Below are 8,148 nucleotides of genomic sequence, written 5' to 3'. Positions count from 1 at the left end.
CAAATGCATGATAAATATATGGCAATCAATATTATTATTGTTATTATTATTATTATCGATATCATTATCCTACTACTATTTGGAGCTGGAGATTGAATCCAGGGCCTTGTCCTTGCTGGCTTCTGAGCTAAACTCCTAACTCCTAGCAGTTGTTCCAAATGAAAAAGCTTTTTTTTTTTTTTTTTTTTTTTTTTGAGACAAGGTCTCTCTGTGTAGCCTTGCCTGTCCTGGACTCACTCTGTAGACCAGGCTGGCCTCGAACTCACAGCGATCCACCTGCCTCTGCTTCTTGAGTGCTGGGATTAAAGGTGTGCACCACCATGCCCGGCACCATACATATTTTTTTAGCTTATTATTTTCTATTATTTAATTTCTACTTTCTCATGTATGTCTCACGATGGTTTTACTTTTGTTGCACGTTGCTCAGTTAACTTTTAGAACTCTTGCTTGTGTCTTCCCACCCTGTTTACTGTAAGCCATTATTTACTCTTCAGCTTAAATATTACCCCTTTTATTCCCACATATTTTCTTTTTTGCTCTCATTATTATTCCCTTAGCTTTTTACTTCTTCTTCTTTTTTTTTTTTCCGAGACAGGGTTTCTCTGTGTAGCCTTGGCTGTCCTAGACTCACTTTGTAGACCAGGCTGGCCTCAAACTCACAGCGATCCGCCTGCCTCTGCCTCCCGAGTGCTGGGATTAAAGGCGTGTGCCACCACGCCCGGCTAGCTTTTTACTTCTTAATCATAACCTTCCATAGGGCTAACAAACTCTAAAATCTGTGGACTCTAACGATACCCCAACTTTTCCCTCCTAGACATTATCCACTACTTTTTTTTTTTTTTTTTTTTTTTTTTTTGGTTTTTTCGAGACAGGGTTTCTCTGTGTAGCCTTGGCCATCCTGGACTCACTTTGTAGACCAGGCTGGCCTCGAACTCACAGCGATCCGCCTGCCTCTGCCTCCCGAGTGCTGGGATTAAAGGCGTGCGCCACCACGCTCGGCTTTCCACTACTTTTTTTGCATTTCAAACTCAGTCTAATATTTAGTTTTAGCCAGGCGGTGGTGGCGCATGCCTTTAATCCCAGCACCTGGAAGGCAGAGGCAGGTGGATCACTGTGAGTTCGAGGCCAGCCTGGCCTACAAAGCGAGTCCAGGACAGTCAAAGTTACACAGAGAAATCCTGTCTTGAAAAACCAAAAAAGTAACCCCAAATCTTATTAAGTAAGATCTGATCATACTCTATGCTGTCCTTGCTTCTTTATTCCCCAACAGTCGCTGAAGCCAGAAGGGCCGTAGTTATTAACTGGATAGCAGTACATCTCCATGGTGGTGATATCAAACAGCTATGGTGGCTCTGAAGTGGGAAAAACGTAAATCCTGACCAGCTAAAACTGAGTCAGCCTGACCCTCAGGCATTTATGGCACCTACAGGAACTTTTGCTAAACTGCGTTGTTCTGCCTCTGTAACTGCAGGACTTTCTGCTTCCCCACTGAACAGAAATATCACGGTGACACGACTGTGCTCTATTCTTATTAAGGGTTCACATCCTGTCATGCCTGCTAATAGCCATCAGAGCTAGGTCAACAGAAGGTGGTCCTAAACTTGTGGTTTTTACCTCTATAACCCCCCTGTTCACTCAGGTCAGGGCTGCCTCTAAACTTGTAGTCACAGGAATGTGTGGCCCTGGCCAGGTCTGTGTGGCTTCAATAAAAGCTTCAAACTCATAAAGAGCCCCTCCTGGTCTCCTTCTCTTGGATGAGAACAGCTCGGCTACAACAGCGCTAATATTTAATATCTCATTCAGGGAATAAGGCTACAAATCTACAGCAAGAGAAACCTGTAGCATGCACAAACTCACAGGGTCAAACAGCACCGTGGTGGATGGGTCCATGAAAATAAATCAACAAGGAGCCGGGCGTGGTGATGCATGGCTTTAATCCCAGCACTGGGGAGGGAGAGGTAGGTGGATCGCTGTGAGTTTGAGGCCAGCCTGTCCTACAAAGAGAGTTCCAGGACAACCAGGGTTATTAAACAGAAAAACCCTGTCTTGAAAAAAAAAATTGGGGCTGGAGAGATGGCTCAGTAGTTAAGAGCACTGACTGCTCTTCCAGAGGTCCTGAGTTCAATTCCCAGTCACCACACAGCAGCTCACAACCATCTATAATGAGATCTGGTGCCCTCTCCTGGAGTGCAGGTGTACATGCAGGCAGAACACTATATGTAATAAATAAATAAATCTTAAAGAAAAATCAAGGAAATAAAAAATTCCTGGAGTCAAGTGAAAATAATCTATAATAGACCAAAATAAAAAAGTCTCCTAGCTGGGTGTGGTGGCACATGCTTTTAGTCCCAGCACTTGGGAGACAGAGGCAGGTGGTTTGATGTGGTGGTTTCCCCGCCAGCCTGGTCTATAAAGTGAGTCCAAGACAGCCAGGGCTACACAGAGAAACCTTGTTTCAAAAAACAAACAAAACTCTCCTAATTAAAAAGAGTCTGGGTCCAAATGAATTTACTGGTGAATTTTATTAGGCCTTCAAAAGATTAACACCAATGTTTCTCAAACTTCCACATCACATCAAGACTGAGCGAATTCTCTACCAGGGGGGCCCAGCAAGGGAACCTGCCAGAAGGAAGTGATAGAAAAGTATACAAGAAAACTTGTCAGAGACAGGCTCTGCTCCTCTTACTAGGGGACCCACTTGAAGACCAAGCTGTCCACCTGGTAGATATATGTGTAAGGGTCCTAGGTCCAAGCCATACACGGTCCTTTGTTGGTGTTTCGGTCTCTGCAAGCCCCCTTGAGCCCAGGTTAGTTGGCTCTGTTGGTTTTCTTGTGGAGCTAGAGTTCCCTAGGGGTCCTTCTATCCTTCTTCCTACTCTTCCACAAGGCTGTCTGCGCCCCACCCACTGAGCTGTGAGTCTCACTTATTTATTTATTTGTTTATTATGTATACAGTTCTCTGCCTGCATGTACGCCTGAATGCCGAGCAGCCAGTGCTCTTAACCTCTGAGCCATCTCTCCAGCCCTCAGCATCTGTTTCAATCCGTTGCTAGGCTCCGGCCTGCAAGCATAGCACAGTGTGGTTAGTAGTATCAGGGGCTGGCTCTCGCATTGTGTGGCCAGGCATTTGTTGTGCATTCCCGCAATCTTTGTTCTATCTTTATCCTTACACACCTTGTAGGCAGGGTAAATTTTGCGTCAATGTTTTTGTGCACCCACAAAACTTGGATCGATGTCCTGTCTGGTCAGAGGGTGGCTTTTTCAGTCTCTATGTCTGTCACTTGTTGGGGCCTCAGCTAGAGTCACTCTCATATCCTCCCAGGAGTCTACCTTGTCATAGGTCTCTAGCCTGTCTCAGAGATCCCAGGCTATGGTTTCTCTTCTTTCTGCAAGCCCTTTGTCCTCCTGCCCCTCCCCCCATTTCTCTCAGCACACTCTCTCCTATCCTGTTTCTTCTCTTCAAGAACTTCCTCTGTCTATTTCCCCTTCTCAGTGAGATTTAAGCATCCTCCCTTGGGGCCTCCTTGTTACTTAGCTTCTTTGGGTCTGTGAATTGTAGTATGGTTATCCTGTATTATATGGCTAAAATCCACACATAAGTGAGTACATACCATGTGTGCCTTTCTGGGTCTGGATTACCTCACTCAGGATGCTCTTTTCTAGTTCCTTCCATTTGCCTGAAAATTTCAAGATTTCCTTATCTTTAATAGCTGTGTAGTAGCCCACTGTGTAAATGTACCAGTTTCTTTATTCATTCTTTGGTTGAGGGACATCTAGGTTGTTTTTAGTTTCTGGCTATTATGAATAAAGCTGCTATGAACATAGTTGAGCAAATGGTCTTGTATGGTGGAGCATCTTTTGGGTATATGCCAAGGAGTGGGCTGTCTGGTAGAGCTATTCGCAATATTCTGAGAAAGTGCCAGATTGATTTCCAAAGTGGTTGCAAAAGTGTGCACTCCCACCAGCAATGGAGTAGTGTTCCCCTTTCTCCGCATCCTCACCAGTATGTGCTGTCTCTTGAGTTTTTTATCTTAGCCATTCTGATGTGTGTAAGATGGAATCTCAGAGTGTTTTGATTTTCATTTTCCTGATGACTAAGGACGTTGAGCATTTCTTTAAGTGCTTCTTGGCCATTTATGATTCCTCTGTTGAGAATTCTCTGTTTAGCTCTGTACTCCCATTTTAAAAATTGGATTATTTAGTTTGTTGGTGTTTAATTTCTTGAGGTCTTTATATATATTTTGATATTTTGGATATTAGCCCTTTGTCAGATGTAGGCTTGGTGAAGATCTTTACACTTTTGTAGGCTGCTGTTTTGTTCTGTTGATATGCCCTTTGCCATACAGAAGCTCTTCAGTTTCAAGAGGTCCCACTTATTAATTGTTGATCTTTAAGCCTGAGCTACTGGTGTCAGGAAGTTGTCTCCTGTGTCAACGAGTTCAAGTGTCTTCCTCACTTTCTTTTCTGATAGATTTAGAGTTTCTGGTTTTATGTTAAGGCCATTGATCCACTTGGGCTTGAGTTTTGTGGAGGGTGATAAATATGGATCTATTTGCATTTTTCTACATGTAGAAATCCAATTAGACCAGCACCATTTGTTAACAATGCTATCATTTTCCATTGTATGGTTTTAGTTTCTTTGTCAAAAATCAAGTGTCTGTAGGTGTGTGGATTTATTTCTGTATCTTCAATTCAATTCCATTGATCCACCAATCTGTTTTTATGCCAGCACCATGACGTTTTTATTACTGTTGCTCTGTAGTACAGTTTGACATCAGGGATGGAGATACCTCCAGAGGTCCTTTTATTGTACAGGTTTGTTTTAGCTATTCTGGGATTTTTATTTTTCTATTTTCATTGGTCTCCTTAGTGAGCTCTTGGGCTCTTTGGAAGGGGGGGGGGTGATGGAGGTTGATGGGTTAACAGGAGCCCTTTGTCCTTGGAGGACTGGTAGTGTTGATGTCTTAAGCCAAAAGGAAGGAAGGAAGGAAGGAAGGAAGAAAGGACGGTCACACATTCTGTTATAATTTACAAAACTAGGATGAAGGGAGAGAGATGACTAGTTTATGGTGAAGAGGCGGCAAGCTAGGTCACTCTAGGCTGCAAAAGGGATGATCCACCAACAGGCCTTATGTTCTCTCAACAGGCAGGGACCGGGGCAGAAGGGAGAGGGACAGACAGATATGGAACCTTGTCTTGGAGCAGAGAAGGGAGGATATGGTACCCATGCCTGGACCACAGGAAGTCTCGCTGCCTCAGAAGCTGTCCTGGGGAAGGAGGGTCCAGCTAGACTTCTGGAGTCTGAGCTGGAGGGAGCTGCACTGGTCTGGGCTTCTCCCTTGAGCAAGGAGAGTTGTTAATGCACGACCCTCTTCTGGAGTGAGGACTCCTTTCTAGGTAAACTGCCACTAAGCAGAGGCTCTTAGAGGTCCTGGGTGAGTCTTAAATATGTGCATGAAGTTTTATCACCCATTTTTCATTTAAAATATGAAAAAATTGGCCTTCAGAGTAGCAGTGTGGAAGAAAATCTCTTTATCATTCATAGGTATTGTCTCTCTCTCTTCTCTGACATGTTGCCTGGCCCTTGGGATCTCAGGAGATGCTGCCTGGTCCTAGAGATCTCAGGAGATGCTGCCTGGTCCTAGGGATCTCAGGAGATGCTCCTGGCCCTGGGGATCTCAGGAGATGCTGCCTGGTTCTAGAGATCTCAGGAGATGCTGCCTGGCCCTGGGGATCTCAGGAGATGCTGCCTGGTCCTGGGGATCTCAGGAGATGCTGCCTGGCCCTGGGGATCTCAGGAGATGCTGCCTGGTCCTGGGGATCTCAGGAGATGCTGCCTGGCCCTGGGGATCTCAGGAGATGCTGCCTGGCTCTGGGGATCTCAGGAGATGCTGCCTGGCCCTGGGGATCTCAGGTGAAACCTTTTCTCATAATGGGTCTTGGCAGAACACTAGAAAACAGAGGAGGTGCCCACTGATTTGGAATGTTGAACCAGTTTAAGAGCGTGTCTATTGTGGAGTAAGATGCAGGCTCAAGTAAACAAATGTGACTGTTGTATGGGAGGAGTTTCCAACTCTCAGTGGACTAAGATTCTCATCATTAAGATCCAGGAAACTAAAGGAAACCCTCGTTTTATAAAAGGTCAAGCTGGGGCTGGAGATGGCTCAGCGTTTAAGAGCACCGACTGCTCTTCCAGAGGTCCTGAGTTCAATTCCCAGCAACCACATAGTGCCTCACAACCTTTTATACTGGAATCTGATGCCCTCTTCCAGTATACATGAAGACAGAAAACTCATATACATAAAATAAATAAATCTTTAAAAAAAATATAAAAGGTCAAGCTGTTTCTAGAATTAAAAGATACTATGCAAATACCACATAGTTGTGTTAAGCATTTGATCAAGTGTCTATCCCTGAGCCACATGCTCAACAGCATGTCACACTTAAGAGCCTAGAAGAAGACCACAACCCCGTGAAAAAAATGGCCTAATAAGATGATACGAGACAGTTCTCAAAAGAAGAAATGCAAATGGCCAAAAACATTCAAAACCGTTCAACCCCTCTAAGAATCAGAGAAATGTAAATCAGGACTCCCCAGAGTCAGTCTCACCCTAGAGAGAAAGTCAGCCATGACGATGACAGATAACAAGGCTGAAGAGATGGCTCAGCTGTAAAGGGAACTTATTGCTCTTCTAAAGGACTCAGGTTCAATTATCACAATCATTTGTAACTCCAGTTCCAGGGGATCTAATGTCTTCTTCTGGTGTCTGTGGGCACTGCACACACACCCGTGGTGCGTTTACATGCAAATAAAATAACTATATACATTTTTTAAAAAGATGAAAATCATGTTCTGGTGAGGATGTGAGCAACAGGGACCAGAGACTGGTCCAGCTGCTGCTCAGGGTAGAGGGTTCTCAAAAAACTGGAGATCGTTCTTTTTTTTTTTTTTTTTTTTCCGAGACAGGGTTTCTCTGTGTAGCCTTGGCCATCCTGGACTCACTTTGTAGACCAGGCTGGCCTCGAACTCACAGCGATCCGCCTGCCTCTGCCTCCCAAGTGCTGGGATTAAAGGCGTGAGCCACCACGCCTGGCTTGGAGATAGTTCTTGTATGTGATTCAGCTATACCACTCCTGGGAATTTTCCAGAAGGCCTCCAAGTGAACGTATCCTAGAGATACTTGCCATCAGTGTTTCTTTCTTTTTTTTTTTTTTTTTTTTTTGAGACAGGGTTTCTCTGTGTAGCCTTGGCCATCCTGGACTCACTTTGTAGACCAGGCTGGCCTCGAACTCACAGTGATCCGCCTGCCTCTGCCTCCCGAGTGCTGGGATTAAAGGCATGCGCCACCACGCCCGGCACCATCAGTGTTTCTTGTAGCACCAAAGCTAAGTTATGGAACCAAACTAGGTGTCCAACAACAGGTGAAGAGATAAATAAAAATGCAGTGTCTATACATAATGGATTTTTTTTTTCTAGCCAAAAAGAATAACAAAGTTAGGTCATTTGCTGGAAAATGGCTATGACTGAAGGTATTCACACAAAGTGAATTAAACTTTCCTCAGACAAATTTGTGATCTTGTTTATATGTGAGCCCTAGATCTTATGTAGATGCATAAATTATGTATATGTGGTGTGAAAGGGGAAGTGAAACTGTTGGGGGGAACAAAGGGGACTGCAGAGAGAGAGAGAGAGAGAGAGAGAGAGATAGAGAGAGAGAGAGAGAAAGAGAAGCACTTAGTCAGGGGATGGGGTGGGGAAAAACGCTTAACATACAATATATTCTTGTGTGAAAATTAAAAAAAAAAAAAAGGAAACAAAATAATAAGATCTCATGAAGAACTGAATGGCAGTGAAGGTTTCGGCTGTTGTATTAACAAGAACCCCAGCCAATTATGAAGTTCCAGTGAGCTCCATGCAGTTTAGTGGACTGGATAGAGCACACTTGTGAAGTAGGATTTTTGCGTGAACAGTGAACAGCCTCATTCTAAACAGATAGCTTTTGTGATGAAATAGAGAGTGTCCCATCTGGAATGCTATTTATCTGGAAGAATATATTAAAGGAAATGCATAACAGGGTCTTAGAAATTGCTCTTGCTGAGAAGCACGGACTCCCTCTCGGACCTGTAAGGTGGCTCAAAGTGGAGTGG

The sequence above is a fragment of the Acomys russatus genome, chromosome 15 (assembly GCF_903995435.1).
Source record: "Acomys russatus chromosome 15, mAcoRus1.1, whole genome shotgun sequence".
Lineage (NCBI taxonomy): Eukaryota > Metazoa > Chordata > Mammalia > Rodentia > Muridae > Acomys > Acomys russatus.
The sequence above is the reverse complement of the archived record's forward strand: the minus strand, read 5'-3'. Positions refer to the sequence as shown.